The following is a 17921-nucleotide window of genomic DNA, read 5'->3' on the forward strand; positions in this document are numbered from 1 at the left end:
TCTCCACAAGTACTTTCTGGATGGCTGGAATTTCTTGCCATCTGACTTCCAGATCGACAGTGTCAGCACAGTGACAAAAGAGCCCCAGCTGGAGAACGAACGCGGTTGCCGGGGCCCCGGATGAGCAGAGTAACTTAGCACGGATCGCTCAGGCCCCACAGGGCACCCAGAAAGACTCAAGACGACGCGAGGCCCCCAGCCAGGGATTCACCACTTGGACTCACGGCAAAGAGCCCCGGGCACCGTCTCTCGGAACGAGGCGAGCACGGGTGGGTAGGACCACGACAGAAGTCAGTTCTGAGGGCTATTTTCAGCCCACTGGGCCACCAGATTCCAACCACAAAGGCAAATGAAAAACCAGAAGTAATGAAATGATCTAGCCAGCCAGAGGGGACTTTGGGCAGCAGAAACTTTCATATTTTAGGTAATTTCTTAAAAGAGCAGAACTCATTACGGGCCATCCTCCCTCTACCAGAAGAGTGTGGTCTCTCTTGTCACTGTGTCGCGTCGTGTTTCGTTCCTCCCCCCACCTTGTTCCCTCTCGCCCTCCCCACCGCCCCCTGAAGAGCCATCACCACACCCCCAAAGCCCAGAGTTCCTTCTGGGGTCTCTTTTGCAAAACTGAGCCTCGCTCACTCATTCTGGAAAAACGTCCTGACACTTTACTCTGGTTCTGTTTTACGTCATTTTTAGAGCACACATGGGGAGCTCGGACGGTGCTCAGCACCAGCTGTATGGTGAGCACAGCAGGATGTATAGACGTGTCCAGTCACCCCAAACTAAACTCAAATATGGCTACACTCGAATACGTATAAACACATACGTTAAGAATTTGAAAAAGAGAGAACCATGTTGGTCTTGAATCTGTTCTTTGCGCTCAGAGGTGGCCTTGGAGGCCGTGTCGAGCCATCACCCCTGCGGGGCAGGGGGGAAACAAGAGGTCAGATTAAGGCTGAGCTAAATCTTGTGTCCCAATCAGGAGCCCTGGGGCCACCTGCCAGTCGCCGCGGTGTTTGCTTCCTCCACTTAAGTATTTGCTCCCGGTCTTTCGTGCATCCTGTGAGCAGTCAACCTCAGGAACCATCTTTTTAAATTTTTTCAACGTTTGCTGATTTATTTTTGAGAGAAAGAGAGAGCGCGAGCAGGGGAGGAGGAGACAGGGAGGGAGAGAGAGAGTCCCAAGCGGGCTCCGTGCTGTCAGCGCAGAGCCCAACGTGGGGCTCGAACCCACGAACCGCGAGAGCGTGACCTGAGCCGAAATCGAGAGCCAGACTCTTAACCGACCGAGCCACCCAGGGGCCTCCGTCTTTTTTATGTTTTAAAGTTCATTCAAAACCTCCGACACAATTCCCCCATCGAGCGGCGTTAAGACCATCTTGCACCTCCGCCTCTCAAAGCACGATCGGGTCCCCTGGGAGAGGGTCAGAAGCGCCCAGTCTCGGGCCCCGCCCTCTGGGGTGAGGACCGGCTTCCACCGCTGTCCCTTCTGAACCCTGACGACCTCACGGGGGAGGATGCCACGTGAAAGACACCGTGCCTGCTCGCAGGTGCCCCCCGCTCAGGGACGGGCAGAGCACCCAAGCTGGAAAACGTTAGCTGGCCGCCCAGCCAGGGTGAGAAGCAGACGATACCCCCTCTGGTTTTGGTAGAAGGGCAAACAGACACCCTGGGTGAAGCCGCATCACCTCTGCCAGGAAGCCTTTGTGTGTCCCCTAAGACAGGGTCTGGCCCCCCAACTCCGGAAGCATTTCCCCTGCAGGCTGGTGGTTTCAACCTGGCATCATCTGAGGAAGTTGTTTTAAGTACAGGTGCCCAGGCCCTGTGCCCTGGTCAGCAGAATCAGGATCTCGGGGGCTGGGGGCCCCCCCCCTCCGTATTCTCAGCCGTTCCCAGGCGTGCCTTCTGCGCAGCCAGGACCGAGCGCGCCGCGCTCACTGGCTCGCACGGTCCCCAGTCTGCCCCCGCTCTGTGTCTCCTCGCCCCCATGCCCCCCAGGCCGGCCGCCCCCGTGGACGCCCCGAGTGTGATTTTCTGCTCGTGCGCCTGCTCATCTGGACTGCGAGCTTCCGGAGCTCAGTGTGCCTTAGGTCCCCACCATGTACAAAGTCTCATTAAATACGTGCATAACTGAACCAGACAGCCAGCTGGAGTTAGAAGCACGGGGCACCAGCCCCTGCTTCTCTCGACGTTGCCCGTCACGCCCGGCCGGGTCCTCACCTCTGCTCTCGTCTGAGCACAGCTGTCGCCGCTGCACACCCCACCCCCCACCGCCCCTGCAGGGCCAGGCCTGCCTGCCTCGGTCAGGGGCAAGCGCTCCGGCCCAGGCCTCTGGGGCTCCGTGCTAGTGCCTGGGAGCTCGCCAGGTCGACCTTGGGCGTCCGCCGTGACCCTGGCCGTCAGGTTGCGCTTGAGCACGTAGGTCTCCTCGTGTCTTGTTTCTGAGCCTTTTCTCCCGGGCCTGTGCCCCAACTAACGGTGAGTTGAGTTTCTTGCTTGCTTGTGACATCTAGTCCCCTTGTCGGGGGCCCTGATGTCTTCTTCTATTCCAGGGCTCCCCACTCACATGTAGGTCCAGCTTCTAGAACCCTCCCTGCTGTTATCAGAGTTTCCCACACCGACCAGAGCTGCTTGCACAGGCCTTCGAGCTTCCCCTGTTCCCAAACTCCTTTGAGCTTTGCTCTACATAGCAAGACCCTCTTGACTTCCTCTTGACTAAGTGCATTTTGGCCTGGGATGACCTTGTCTGTGTAGACTCTGGCCTCCTGGCCTGGGTTTCCCCCCGTTTCCAACCATGGCAGCCGTGTCTGTGCTCCCCTCCCCCCCACCCCTCAAGCCCACACTTAATTCTTAAGCATCCCGTGCTTAAATATCCTGTTCTTAAGCTGAATATGTTTGGTGATGGACGTGAAGACAGACGGATAAATGGCAGCTGGATGAATGGCTGCAGCGATAGATGATAGATAGATAGATAGATAGATACCAATAGATAAATCAGCTGAACTGCCTTGATCCTAGAAGCCCAACACACCTAGCAGAGATCACTGGATCAATTCAAAGCTTACGGCTGTGTCTACACCCACGGTCTACAGAAGACGGCCCCTGTCCTCCGGCCAATCAAACCTAGAGCGCTCGGGCCCCCATCTTCCAGGGGAGCCAAGGGGACAGTCCACGGACAAACTGAACCGACCCCTGGTCACACCCAGCGCTTCCCTTACAGGTCAAGGTCACTTTCCTCACCCGTAAAACGGGGCGACGTTCGCTGTACCTACCCGCGTCCGTGTCCCAAGGCCGCTGTAACAAACTACCACTAACTGGGAGGCTTACGGAGACAGAAATTTCTTCTCTCACGGTTCTAGAAGCCAGAAGTCTGACATCTTGTTTTGCTGAGCTAAAAATCAAGGTGTCAGCACGCTGGCTTCCTCTGGTGGCTCCAGGGGGGACTCCACTTCCTCCCCTCCTCCAGTTTCTGACAGCTGCTGCCTTTTCTCGACTTACGGCCCCGGGGCTCAGCCTCTGCCTCTGGGCCCACACGGCTTCTACTTCTCTGCATGGAATCTCCCCCTCCCCCATCTCCGAGAACACTCGCGATCGCGTTCAGGGCCTACCTAGACCCCCCAACACACTCTCCGTGCCCCCCAAATTGGAACTCGGTCGCATCTGCAAGGTCGTCTTGGGGCCGGAGAAGGCGGGGCTCGCAGGCGCCACGCTTTAGGACACAGACTATCTTTGGGGGGCCCGTTACCCAGCTGACCACGTCGCCCCGTAAGGGTGGCTTCAGGCACTGCCACGGCCCTACCAACATCGGCCGTCTCAACACCACCACGGATCCAGCTCAGTTCTGGAGCCGACGTGAACGTGGGAGCAAACAGAAATTTCTGGGCGTCCTGTGAGTCCAGAAAATAGAAACGGCGCTCACTCGCTTGTTCGGGAAACCGGAGCCTCTGCCGTTTTTCAGGCTGAGGCCGTCCATTTTTCTGTGGCCACAGACCCTCGCGCCCCTTCCCTGAAAAGGGTCGGTCAACACGGCTCACTGAGAGACCCGATTTGGACGAATGATTGCCTCAACACCGGAGCACAGACAAAGCAGAAAGCTCCCCGTTGCGGTGTCACTAGAAGTCAAGAGAGTCTGAACCCGCAAACGCTGAGAAGGGAGAGCGGAATCCACTTTCCAAGAAGCTGGTGGATGCCAGAGATACATCGTCTCGTGCCAAGTCCCGGGAGCCCCGGGAGCCTGCCCCAGACGAGACCCTAGACCTGCACATTAGCATGCCATCTGGTTCCTGCCCCGTGGATGACCGAAAACAAAACAAAATAAAACAAAACCCCAAACCGAGACATGTGAGTTCGACCTCGGGGAGGGAAGACTGCCTGTGTTTTTCAGTGCATTTGGGGCCATCAAAGAACCAGCCCCATTAACCCCTCAGAGGCTGGAGTAAATTCACTTTCTTTTCAGATCCTGGCGAATCCCCGTGACGGATACGTGACCGGGAAATGTTGGTAGGGGCTGGGTATTAAAATTTCTATCACATTTTTCTTTTGTGCGATAATTGCAGCAGGATGGTGAAGGACGGGGCTCACCCTCAGCAGACACTGCGAGCGTATTTGTGTGTGTTCCGTCAACACGCCCACAGCTCACTTCCAACCGATCAACACATAATATCAACAGAGAGATAGAAGGCAAATATGGCAGAATGGTAACAGCTGTTGAATGGGGGTCATGGGTAAACACTGGCGTCCATCATTCTTAACTGCTCTGTGTGTTTGACAAGTTTTCATAATAAAAAGCTGGCGGGTTGGGGGAGACAGGAGAGATGACCGAGGGAAGCCGAGTCATCTCCGATGGTCTTTCCAAGACTCCACTTGATGGGTGGAAGGAAAACCTTCAGGGAACTTGAGCCAAAATGCTGAGGGGTGGTGGGGAACTGCTGTGAGTCGCTCCGTGTCTGGGAACAGCCCAGTAAATCCGATGCCCCAAGGGGCGCGTTAAAGGTTGGTCACTGTAGGGGTTTGCGGGTGGGAGCAGACTTCTGAGTCGGCTGTATGTGGGACGGCTGTTCTGACACAGAAGAATCCGGAGACCCCGATTTCCAGAGGGAAGGACCCCACAAGGCTCACACACTCACGGTCTTTCGGCTATGATGAACACTCCCCTCAGCCTCCCTTCCACCCCCTCTGATTAGTCTCCACCAATCGTGCAATCGTGTCCCTCCAGAGCGATTGGCCCAACAATGGGCACGTGACCCAGCTCCGGTCAATGACTTGTAAGACGTCAGCCAGGGTGCTTCTGGGAAGAGGCTCCTCACTCCCAGGAGAGTGCCCCGGAAGAGGTGGTCTCTTCTTGGTCTGGATCCTGTCACCCGAATGTGATGTCCGGAGCAACTGCCGCCATCTTGTGACCAAAGACAAAGCCAGTGTCAAAGTTGGCAGATGGGAAGGACCTGGGTCCTTGGGGGCATCTGTGAGCCGTGGGAGCAGCTGACCCTGAAGGCCGCCCATAACTCCCCACTAAGGAAATAATAGATGTCCTTATTCTGTAAGTCTGTTGGACTCCACTTCTAGTATTTCTGATACAAGACCAGGAAGCAGTACCGTGCCAACCCACAACAGGCCTTTGAGTTAGGAAAGGTATCTCTTCCTCCAGGAAGACACCCAGCTTGGGGAACAGGATGCAGCTGGCTTTCAACCCCAACTTGCCCCCGATTCCAGGAACCTCCGCCCATGAGCGACCCACACGGTGGTCATAGAGGACATCTGGCAAAAACCCCGGGGTCCCACCTGCCAGGCTGGTACCTCAGCAAGAACAGAGACATTGCTCCCTCCATTCCTGGATGATCCTGGCCTTTGAGAAGTTCAGGATGGTGCCAAGGGGTGGGGCAGCCGTCACCCTCCAACTCAACCCGCCCTTCGTGCATACTTAGTTTTGAACAATTCGCATTTCCTTGACTGTTATCCAAAGAGCTGTTTAAGCACCCCCCCACCACTTCCTTTCCAACCAGAGTGGCCCGTGAGCACCCCTCCTGGAAATCCTGGAAACGTGGCTCCTCCTTCCGTCCGCCCCGCACCCAACCCGGTGGGGCTGCGGGGACCGTCACGGTGGCCAGCTCACAGTTTCTGAGACCCTGCCTGCTCTTGGCTCAGCTGAGGACTCAGAGGCGGGCGGATACAAGCTTCCCACGAAACATCCTCAGGAGCCAGATGTTTCCAAAGTGCATCCAAACCTCTGCCCGCTGGCCTCCCCCAGGGCTTGGGCTCGCTGACCTGGGAAGCGAGGGGGTGTTGGTGGGGCCCCGGGGGATGGGGGGCAGGATGGAGTTCAAGGGCCGGGAGAGTATTTTGGTCTTGACCCCTGGGGCTCCGTGCGAGAGGCGGCCGGGCCCTCGACTTCTGTTTCCCATTCTAAAAGGAGACCGCGTCAGCTTCCCCTTCTGACTCGGGCTGAATCCCACTGCTGGCGCACGGCGAACCGTGCGGACCCTGCCCAGGCTTCCGCGAGACCCAGACGGGCACACTGGCTGGCCTTCTCCCAGCTCCAGGAGCCCAGGACACCCCACAGAGGCAGCTCGGGCTGGTGGTCGGAGGTGGGGAGGTTGGAGTCCATGGGATCCAAGTTCAAGTATCAGCAGTGCCTGCTCCTGGACGTGTGACTTCACCTCTCTGGTCCTGCTGGCTGTCTAGGAAAGGGGGATGTAACGCACCCCCTGGGCCTGGCGTAAGCGTCCGGAGACGGGTCTGGTTACCGGTAAGAGTTCACCGCCCTTTCCAGTTTGCAAAGCACTATGGCGGCTGTGTTACCTTAGTACCTAAATAGCTGCTGCTGGGGCTCAGAGGCGGGCTGCACCTGTCCCGAAGCAGGAGGTCAGCTGGCTCCAGGCCCCGTGCCCCTCGCTGCCCCCTTTCCGCCTTCCCGCTGCCTCTAAGCTGTGGGTGCCCAGCACAGCTGCCTGAGAGGCCGCGAGCGGGCCCCGGGTCGAGTTCCGGTGTTGATATTAACGTGCTGGATGACTTTGGGCAAGAGGCTTCCCCTTTCTGTTCTCACTGTCTTTCAGAGTCGAAAACCGCATCATCTCCAGAGTACCTTTTCCCAAATTCGACAGGCTGAGAATCTTCCGCTACCAGGGAGGTCGACTGGGAGGTCGACTCACGTTTGTATCCTCACCGCGAGCCCCTCTTGTGCCGGACGTCAGCTAGACGCTCCGAGGGCATTATTCTAATCCTGACACCAAGCCCTGGGGGGGAAGCCATTTTGTTCCCATTGTGCAGACAGGGAAACTGAGGCTCGGGGAGGAGAAAGGACTTCGAGAAGGCCACACCAGTGAGTGCTAGAGATGGGCTTGAGCCCACGATGATCAGGCTCCAGATGCAGCCGTTCCCAGAAGGTGCCTTCCGTCGGGCCCTGCACGGCTCTTTGTAAACGACCAGGCTTCGCCCTTGGCCGTCAAACTTGGGAGCGAACAAATCACACGGTGTTGGCGATTTGAGGACGGCCAGAGCCACGGGGCAGAGAAACCCATCCAGCATCCCTCTTCCGTGAACATCCACCGTGCACCTGTCCCGTGCCGGCCTGGTGCTGGGTGTGGAGTTCTAGACAAAACAGGACCTACCCGGCCTGGCCCCGAGAAGCTCTGCCCGGCAGGCAGCCTCGCAAGTCACGGACGAATGCAAAACGGCGCGGTGAGAGCCCAAGCGAGGGCCAAGGACTTTCCGATGAAACCCAGAAGGTTCCACTCAGGTCTCGCTTTCCGCGTACATCTTCCTTGCGTTTTCTCCGCTTGAGGCCGTGCACACGTCAGAGCCCCACTCAGTGGAGGCTGGAGAGCTGTTTCTCTCACTTCTGCGTTGCCCGTCATGTACAACACATGCTATGAAGGTAGCACCGGTGACGGTTTTCTTAACCGGCCCACGAAGCGGTGAGGGGGCAAGTGGGTGAGGGAGTTAACGAGTGTAGCACTTAGGCGTAGAGACTGTTATTTTCTATGTGACCCGCGCGGGCGTAGAGCCCGTGGTGGTACCTTACTGAGGACGACCTTCGTTTACACAGGACACGTGAGCTTCTCGGTGGCTACTCACAACTTAGGACCCAGCACGTGGTCCGCGAATCCGCTTGTGCATCTCGGGAGCTGGGCTCTACTGTTGACTTGGCTGCTGATCCCCTGAGACGTAAAATCAATTCTTCCCCCCGCCCCCCTAGCCTCTGCATCCCGATCTTTTGTATCCCACAGAGAAATCTGAGCGCCCTCCCCGCTCCTCAGAGGTTTATGAGGCCGGCGACGTTCTGGAAGGCACCGCGCCAGCCCATGAGAGGTAACGACGAGCCTCGCGTTCCGTGGACCTCACGTTGGCGGCTTGGATCAGCCACACTGGGAGTGGTTACCCCACAGAAATTGGTATATGTGGGGTTTGTTGTTGTCGTTGCTTCTGGAAAAGAGTTAAATTTCTAGCAGGACCTTTTTGGTGTACCACTTTAAAAGATCCAAATCTCTTCGAGGCATCCGGTGTTCTCTTTAAGATCCCTCTGTGTTTTGCAATTACCCAGAAAACATCATCTTTTCTGTTAATAAAACATTTAATGGCTCGTTGTGTTAGTCTGTCCACCCCTCCCTAATCCCTTATCGAAATGAATGCTCCAAGAAGGCTTCTGGGTTTATCCTGTGCGTTTTTACGTCCGCCCGCACCCGGCTTCTCCCGTTTGGAGAACAGAGCCTGGGCAAAGGAAGCGGGGACAGGTGGAGCTGAGGAGAAACTGAGGGCAGTGCCTCAGTTCTGTACGGTGCCAGAGTACCAGGGGCACCTCGTTAGACATCTGTCCCCACCCACAGACTGTGCTGCACAAGGGACTTCGGGCGACGAGGACCGGTCAGTCGTGGCTCATTGGTTGTAACAAAGTTGCACAGGGGCGGTCAGGGGCGCAGAGGAGCCCAGGGGGGTCCCGACCCTCCACATCTTTATTCACCTGCATCAGGATCACCTGCTGAGTTCACAAGAATGCAGATTCCCAGGCCCATCACCCCCAAGAATGAGCCCCTTAAGGAGGTCTCTGCCTGCAGGTGACGATGCCCAGTCCAGCAGTGCGGGGGGTGGTGGGGAGGGGCCAGCAGTGCCTGGGGGGGGGGGGCGGGGGCAGAGCACGAGGACCCGGGCCCCGTCCAGCTCAACGAAGGTACCAGAGCTGTCCCCCGACTCACACAGCCTGGGCCCGAGCCCCCCTCTGCTGTGCTGTGTGACCGTCCTCTTCTCGGGACAATTCAACCAGACACCCCGTGGCTGGCAGGTCAGCAGGCCGTGAGCCCTCAGCAGGGGGGACAGCCCCTGGGAGCCCCCTCAGTGCCGCGCTCGTGGGGCGACTCCTCCTCTGAGTCTGCCGCCAGCCTGAACCACCAGCCAGGGCAGGCATTTCATCTCTGTCGACAGAGGGGCCCCCGCGAGGACCTGGGCTCTCAAGGACACAGGTCCAGCTGCCGGCAGGGACACATCAGTTCCCTTTCGGAGTGGCCGACAGTGACCCAGGCCACACAGGCTCAGCGACCCACCCGGCCGCTTGCCAGGAGCTAAAATGCAGTGGGAGACACCTTCCCCTCCCCTCCTGAGTGGATCTGCCCGGTATTCGCCACAGGGATCACCACCGGTCACTTCCACTGAGGGACTTTGGGCTCTCCCGCTAACCTCTGTCCCCGAGCCCTGGTGGAGGGGAGGACACTCATCTCAGGCTGTTGAAGCCACTTGGCCAAGGCCACCCAGACTGCAAACAGCTGGGCCGGGACTGGAAGCCAGGACAAGCCCTTAACCATCACCCGGCCATGGCCTGCGTCCCGGGCACCGGGGGGCTGAGGCTACAGGCTTGTTGAAATGAACCCCGAGCCACTGCTTGGCCCAGAAATCTAACCGGGAAACTAGCGTCACCGAGACTGAGAGCCCACTGTGCGCGAAGCGCTCTCCACGGGTCTTCTTACCTCGCTGAGACCGTCGGCAGGGACCGGCCGGGTGGCACTGAGGCCGTGCCTGGAAGTGAGACTGCCGTGTGTCCGTCCCGCCTGCAGCGCAGTGAGCTCTGAGCAAACCCGGGGCTGCCTGGAAAGTCGACACGGGAGGCCCCCGGGACTCAGGGAGGGCGAGGGACACACCCGAGGTCACACGGCGAGCTGCTGTCCGAGTCTGTGTTAGAACGCGGGCTGGTGCTTTCCTCTGCTGGTTCCGGCACGATCCAGCCGGCCAGGCTCCTGCGTCAGGAGCAAAGCGCCAGCCAGAGGGGAGCTCGGCCCCCGAGAAGACGTTCTCGCCCGGGCCGCACGAGCTGGCTCATTTCTCTTACTTTCTCGTCTGCGTCAGATTCAGGATCGAGGCCCCGGAGCTCCATTCGGCTCAGGCTGCCCTGGGCCAGGTCGGCATCGCCCGGACCACTCGCGCTCTGCTTCCCAATGCGGGGTCATCCGCCGTGGGGACTGAATGGACCCTCGCGTGGATCGCTTGGGTCTCCATCCGTAGATGTAGCCTAACATCTCCAGGACCGAGGGGGCCAAAGAGCGCCTAAAACGGCACTTCTTGGGTCTGGGATTGGCCCAAATTAACTTTGTGCCTATCAAATTAACACCCTGGAATGTTCATATCTGTGGTTTTGGAGCGTGAATGAACCAGAGGAAATCCCCAGCGGAAATTCGCCTTCACGGAAGCCAGCCACGGACAAGCGCTGGCACACGGCCACACCTTCCAGAAACAACATGCGCACCCACGTCAGGGCACCTGGAAATGTCCACCACCCTCCCTGGGTTTGAATGTTCGGTCAGCCAGAGCCGCTGACCTCCTCCTGTGTGCCAGCCACCTGCAGAAGCTAGACATGCACAAGACACAGTCCCTGCCCTCATGGCATTTACGTTTAGCAGGAAGCCACCAACGGCATTAATGTCACAGTGTAGCAAGTGCTCCCAAGAGAAACAAGGCTGGACAACAGCGGAGTGAGGACAGCTCTCTGAGGAAGTCACATCTGAGCAGACCCCTGGACGAAGTAAAAGAAAAGCCATGTGGACGATTGGGAGGGATGATCTGGGGGGGGGGGGGGGGGGCAGTGCAAAGGCCCTGAGGTAGGACCACGCCCATCACATCTGAGGGCAGCAAGGAGCCCTGCGAGGCTGCCACGGGGTGAGGGGTGGGACAGAGGATGGAAAGCTTGTCCCCCAGGAAAGCCAGTCCTGGACGTCATCCCAAAAGAGAGAGCATGCAGCATTGTCCACAAGGATCAGAAATTTCCAGACCACCCCGACGACCACCCACACGCGGACAGCTGAATGGAGGACGGCATACGGGCTCTGTCGGGCCGATTCTGTAACAATGGGGAAAACCTGCATGATATAATGTTAAAAAAAAAAAAAAAACACAAAACACAGAACTTTTTTAATCACAGCTCAGAATATGGTCTCAAGCCGGAATGAAGACCAAAGCTGTTGGTGTGGTCGGGGGGGGGGAGGGGGCGGGAGGGGGAAATGTGGGGAGCAGTTCTTTTTTCCCTGTTTCAAATTTTATATAATGCGGTCGCTATATTATTTTTATAATTTTCAAAAAAGTTAAGGTGAAAGATGTGTCTCAACCAAACCAATGGCAGAGTGAGGGAGGCAACGAGAAAGGTTAGTTTCCCTTCCTCACGATACCAAACCCCCACCCCCAACACACACACACCGATGTTTCGGGTTTTCTCACCGGGGCCTTCTGGAACGCAGCCAGCCCAGGGGACGCCATGCTCAGCCCCAGAGAGCCACAGGGCTTCCTCGGATTGGGGGAGTCCTGCCCCTGAGCATAGCTAGATTTCTAGAACAGGGCACATGACCTGGAGAGACCTTGCCCCCAAACACCTCCCGGCTTCTGCCCGACACCCCACCGCGTGAGGCTCATCTGAGCCACAGGGATTCCTCCGAGCCCCCAGTGGAGACAGCCCAGCGCTCCCTCACATCGTATCCCACGTAAGGCCAGCCTGGGGTCCGGGCTCACCGCCTCCAGCCCGAGTGAAACAGCCCCCCAGCCGCTCTGTGGCTGTCCCCACACTTGCAGGCAAGTCAGAGGCACAAATGCCCTGCGTGGCCACCTGCCCCCCCCCCCCCCACCTCGGTGCAGGGCACGAGGCCCGGAGGGGACTCACAAGGAAGCTCCTGCTTCCTTCTGCCCCCGAGCTCGCCTAAACCTCTCTCCTTCCCCAGGTGCCGCCCAGCCAAGCTGGCTGCTGCTTCCTGAAGGACATTGCTGCTCTCTGGACTGAAGGCAGCCTGCTCACCCAGCTCTGTGTTTGGCTGAGCCCTTGACATCGGCTCAGACGTCCCCTCTTCCAAGCAGCCCTCCCTGACCTCACCACATCCCAGCGAGGACCAGGAGCCCATCCAGGCCCCCCCTGCCCACACCAGCACCCGTCCTGACCAGCCGGGTGGGAAGAACCTGCCTCCTTCCCCCCAAACACATCCCTGGGATGCCAGCCCACAGGCCATGGTGCAAGAGCGAGCCCAGATTAGAGAAAAGGCAGCATGAATGAGTGGGAGAGGGGCTCATGTGAGCCTGGGACAGACGAGGCACCCGAAATAGCAGGAGTGCCTGGACGGCCCCCCGCTGAGAGAGCCATGGTATTGTGGGCTGGGGAGAGGTGGCCGGTCCAGGCTTGGTGGGGAGGGACCAGCCAGGCAAGCCCAGCCCCCAGCCCCCCAGCTCCCAGCCCCCCAGCCCCAGCCCCCAGCCTCCAGCCCCCAGACCCCAGCCCCAGCCCCCAGGAACCCATTTGCCTTCTACGTCATGGGACAGGATACTCGCCGGCAGAGGAAGAACCTGGTATCTGCTAAGTGAGCCCCCAGGACCGGCAACCTCTGGGCCTGCGCTGGCTGACCGGGTCCCCTGGCGCCCGAACGGGGCCGGGTGGGTTTCCTCCCCCAGCCTTCCCACGCAGCTTTCCACGTGATGAGGGTCTTTGTCTCCCAAACGAGGAGAGGAAATAAACTGTCCTGTTGTTGTATTTTTTTAAACCTCGTTGCAAAAATAAATTCAGAACATAGAGAAAAAAATCCAAAGACGAAACCCACGAGCGGACTCATTTCTACACCCGCCCTCGGAAGGGTCGGCCAGGTTTAAAGAGGACCTGCGTGGGGGGTTCATGGCCACGCCACGGCCACGCCACACATTCCAGTCCCCAGAGGAGATTTTCAAAGCGCAGGTGCCCGGGTGCTGCGGATAAGAGAAGGGGTGGCCTGTGGCCTTCAAGAACCATTCGCCTGGGTCCCAGATCTTAACGGTTTCCTATTTTCACCTTCCTCTGTGTTCCCAGCTGGACTCCACTCAGCGCGCAAGGGGTCTGATTAAATGAACAGAGACTGCATCTGCTCAGGCTGCGGGGACCCACGAGCCCCGGGGTCATGGAGAGCAAAAATGCAGAAGTGTGCAGTCCGATCAGGCCTGCAGGGTCTGGGGGTGGAGCAGGGTGGTCCCCTGGCCTCCACACGAAGGGTCCAGGGACCCGGCCAGAGCCCCCACCTGCTGTGTGGTCTTGGGCAAGCCAGCTGGCCACTCAGAGCCTCCGTTTGTTGAACTGTGTAACGGGAACAATGATTAGACCGAGGGGTGGTCGCCAGGGGTTCCCCCCCCCCCCCCAGAGACACGCACGCCCGAATCCCCCGTGGATATGTCAGGTTACGCGGCAAAGCGGAGTGACGGCTGGAGACGAGACTGTGAGTCAGCCGACCTGAAGACAGAGAGTGGCGGGTCGGCCAGAGGGGTCCGACATCATCAAGGGTCCTTAAAAGGGGAAGCGAGAGTCAGTGATGCAGGCAAAGGGCTCCACCCGACGCGGGTTTTGAGGGTGCGGGAGGAGCCCCGGCCAGGCAAGGCGGCATCTCTAGGAGCTGGGAGCAAAGGCAGCGGGTTCTCGCCCCGGAGCCTCCAGAAGGAACACGGCTCGGGTCGCGGCCCGGGTCGGCGGGGGCCTGTGCCAGACTTCTGGCCTCCAGAACCGTAAGCGAGCACATCCGCGGGTTCTAGGCCGGCAAGTTTGTGCCAACGTTACAGGAGCCACAGCCGACTAAGTCACGCGCTCCGCGGGGTTGTGGGCACCAGGCGAACAGGTGCGCGTGCAGCGCGTGAGGTTCAGGAACGGAAAAGCTCGGCCAAGGTGGCTCCGTTGTTGAGGGAGCCTGAACTCGACGCCCTCACCCACGTCTTCCCCCTTTAGCGATAATGTGTAAGTCCTCACCCAGCTCCACGCGGGACCGCGGGGCGAGCCCGCCCTCCCCGCTCCTGCAGCGCGCTGACCGCAGGCCTGGGTCGTCAGGCGGAGCCCCGCTCCGGTCTGGGGAGCCCGGGCGTATGGTCGGACCCGGGAGAGGGTGGTCATGTCCACCTGGGCATCACTCTCTGTGGGACCTCCTGGCCCGCGGCTCCTTTGAAAACACAGGCCCCCTGAGTCAGGCTTTCTCACGACCAGTATCTTGGCAAAATACACTCCGTGGATTTTCAAAAAGATGCTTCATTTATAAAAAAAAAAAAAAAAAAAAAACAACAACGATGGAGTTTCGCTCAGAGAACTGTTTGTTTCTGAGAGTGTGGACCCTCCAGCCAAGAGCCCCGGGGGGCCCGCCTGCCCTGGGGTGGAAGAATCTGGTTTATTCCTCTTGCAGGGAGGGCGGACCCTCCCGTGGGAACCGTGCATTGAGCAGGTGTTAGAGCCTTGGGTGGGCGGCTTGGGGAGGGTCTAAGCGTGGGGTCCCCTCTGGACTGGGTGCTCGGCAAGGGGGGGCCGCTCCTCTAACTGCAGGGCAGGGGGCAGCCCAGATGGAGCCCTCATTTGAGCCGAGAGTGGAGAGTGCTTGCCATCTCGCAGGTGACACGGTGACCCGTTCCATCTCCCCAGCACTGGCCTCTGGGCGACCTTGTCTGAGGCTGGTGTCCTGGGAGGCGGTTTGCGCCCAGCCAGGAGCCAGGACCGTGCCCGGGGGGCCAGGGGCCCTCTGCTTCCTCAAGAGTAATCGAGTGAGCCCTTCCAGAAACATCCCGCAATCCCTGCTTTACACACTGGCCACCCCCTCCGTGCCGGGCGTCGTAGGAGACGGTTCCGGGCCCCACACCTCTACGGGCTCATGCGCAGAATGAAGCCACGTTTTCCAAAGGATTTTTTTATGTCACGTTAGTTTCATGAGTTTCCAGGGTCTCATGGAAGACAAGGGTTCCCTGCACTATTTAGTTTCGGAAAAACCGGGCTTCGGCTGCAGGACTTCTCAGAGCCTTCAATGTGTTCCGAAGCACCCGAAATGCACAGGGAAAATCTGGGGTACTTTCAAGCTTAGTTTGACTACAAACAAAGTTTGAAGTTTCTTTGTCCGCTCTGGAAGCTGGGCAGCTTGTGGGAGAGAGTTTATAAAACGCAGAAAGAAGGGGGAAGCTACCACAACGGCATCCGTGGGAGCCAGGGAGTCCTCACAGCGAGTTCCCGTCGCAGATACTCCGTAGCACCGGTGTGCGGGGCTACTGAGCGCGTGGACGGGGTGCTGCCATGACCACTTAAGGGCAGGCCTGCCGGCTAAAGCATGTGGGAGGGCTCAGCACCGCGCCTGAGAACTATGGAGGCTCCGAAGGCACAGCCCCGCTGGGCCCTACGCGGTCTGGCCCCAGCCCGCACGCCCCGAGGCCTCGGCTTGTCCCCTCGCCCCTTCCCTGCCCTCTGGCTGCCAACACGAACCGCGCCCCTTCCCAGGCGCCCCCTCGGCCCGGAAGCCTTGTCCTCACTCTGGGCGAGCTGAGCTCCCAGCACCATCTCTAGCGGCCCTTTCCTGATTTCTTTTCTAGCACCTTCCACGCTGTGAGCAACACGGGCTCCTCGGGTTTCCATTCGCCCCGTCTCCAGCCCTAGAAACAAACGGGCTGTGTCTGTGTCAAAGTCTGTCTCAGCCACCGGCCCTGGTGCCGGGCTCGGCGCACAGAACGTGCTCAACAAACCCGTGTTGAGTGAATACACGAGTGTGAGGCCGCTACGCCCTCTGGCAAGGGGGCCGTCAGCGTTCGCCTCGCGGGTCCCCAAGCTCTCCGCCTGCGTCCAGCTGCTCGGAGCCGCCGGCCTCCCTGAGAGGCGGGTCCCGTCCACGCACCCATTGCGCAGACGGGAAGCCAAGGCCCGCCGCGGCCAGTGGCCTACGAGACGGCCCAGCGGGTAAGCAGAGGAGGCAGGGTGTCCGAGCAGGGCTCCGCCGTGTGGGGTGCGGGCCGGGGGCCGGGCCTGCAGGGGCGCAGGCCGGGCGTGGAGGGCGGGGGGCTCCAAGGGGCTCTAATTCGGTCTCTCCCACACGGGCCGCCCGCAGCACCTGGGCCGCCCTCTCACTGGAGGCGCCGCAGAAACCTCAGCCGGCCGTGTTGCAACCCAGCAGCCCCGCCGCCCGGCTGCTCAGGAAGACGGGCCCCCGACGCAGGCACAGGTGTCCGGAGAGGGACGGGCCGGCCCCGGCACAGTGTGGACTCTGGGCCCGGGGCGGGAGCGAGGTGAGACCCCGAAACCGGACCCCCGACCAGTTCCCCTTCCGCCGCCCACAAAACGCGGGACTTCCACTAGCGATTCCTCTTTGGGAGTCGCTTGTTCCCTAGGGCAGGACACGCCGAGCCGGGCGCCTTCCGTCCCCAACTTCGCGATTTCACTTTTCTTATCAGAAAGGTGCGTGTGACTCATCTCGGGAGCCGGGCACCTTGCCGCCGTGGAGCTGCCTGGACGCGCGGGGTCCCCGAAACCTCTCCGGTCTCTCGTGTACGTGTGTCGGGGCAGAAGCCTGAGGCGAAACGAAATCCAGAACGAGAAGAGCTGCGGCAGAAAGGAGAAGAGCCGGGCGGGTCCCACGGCCTCGGGAGCTGCTGCCGTCCCCTCCCCCCCACCCGGGCCGGGCTCTCCTCTGGACGCCGAGCCCACTCTCGATGGCCAAGCTGGGGACACAGTGCCATCCCGGAAACGGACCCCTTCTCAGCCACGCAGACCCGGCCCCACCAGCGGCCGCTGCCGGACACACAACCGCTTCGCCTCCCTAAAGCCTCGGTTTTCCCGTCTGTGAAATGGGGCAACGGTACCACCCACCCCACCAGGTTAGAGAGGACTAGGTGCGCACGCCCATCACCGGGGCCGTTGATTCTGATAATAACTGTGATGTATCGAGCACCCATTTCGATCACACAATATGACCCAGCATTTCGGTACGGCCTTCCTGTTGCGCTCTGAGCACTATTCCCCATCTCCTTACACGATCGGTACGGTGAGCCAGTGGGTCCGGGCTTCAGACCTGCTGCTGCTGACTTGGGGTCCCTCGTTAAGATAGAGTATACGGTGGACACCCAGCCGGTTAGGGATCCACACGGCATAGAGCTGAAAATATCACCAGCCCCGTGGTTCATGCGCAGCTGAGCCGACCCCGGGTGGTCCAGCGCCTCGACGTCGACCTCCACTACGTGCAAGGACACTCAAGGACCAAGTGCTCTGTCACCCTGGAGCCTTGCAGGAGGAGTAAGGGAGGCATACGGATGGGGACAGAAGGCACAGGGGTGTGGGACACTGGGGCCAAGAGAGAGGCACTTGGGAGGGAGGTGGGAGAAGAGGGGCGGACGGGCGTGTGAGCAGAGAGTGGGAGATGGGTACTGGCCCCATAAAAGCCAGGTTCTAGAACATTCTCTCTGGCTCTTGTGCAGACGATGGGGCAGAGCAGGCCGCCTGGAGACCCACTGGGAGGCCATCATGACTTAATTACTCTGAATTTAAATAGCCACATGGGACTGGGGGCCACCGCATGGGACAGCCCGGCTCTAAATCACTACAGGGCTTGGGGCGGTGGGGAGGCTCGTGACGTCCGATCTGTGAGGCCAAGTGACGGTCAGTTGCTATGAAGAGAGCAGATCAGAAGGGTGGCCGGGTGTCTGCAGGGAGAGGTTGCCCCACCATATGC

General features: G+C 59.5%; 1 protein-coding gene across 1 annotated transcript in view; it reads right to left on the minus strand.

Annotated features, from left to right (window-relative positions):
• Window positions 1-251: 251 nt before the first annotated feature.
• Window positions 252-17921, minus strand: part of COX4I1 (cytochrome c oxidase subunit 4I1) — a 132973-nt gene continuing 115303 nt past the window's right edge. Inside the window, exon 6 of the mRNA XM_086688759.1 lies at window positions 252-269. The gene's annotated coding sequence lies outside the window, so the exon portion shown is untranslated. The remainder of the gene's footprint in view (window positions 270-17921) is intronic.

Source organism: Puma concolor, chromosome E2 (assembly GCF_028749965.1).
Source record: "Puma concolor isolate L17-30 chromosome E2, mPumCon1.1.hap2, whole genome shotgun sequence".
Taxonomy (NCBI): Eukaryota; Metazoa; Chordata; class Mammalia; order Carnivora; family Felidae; genus Puma; species Puma concolor.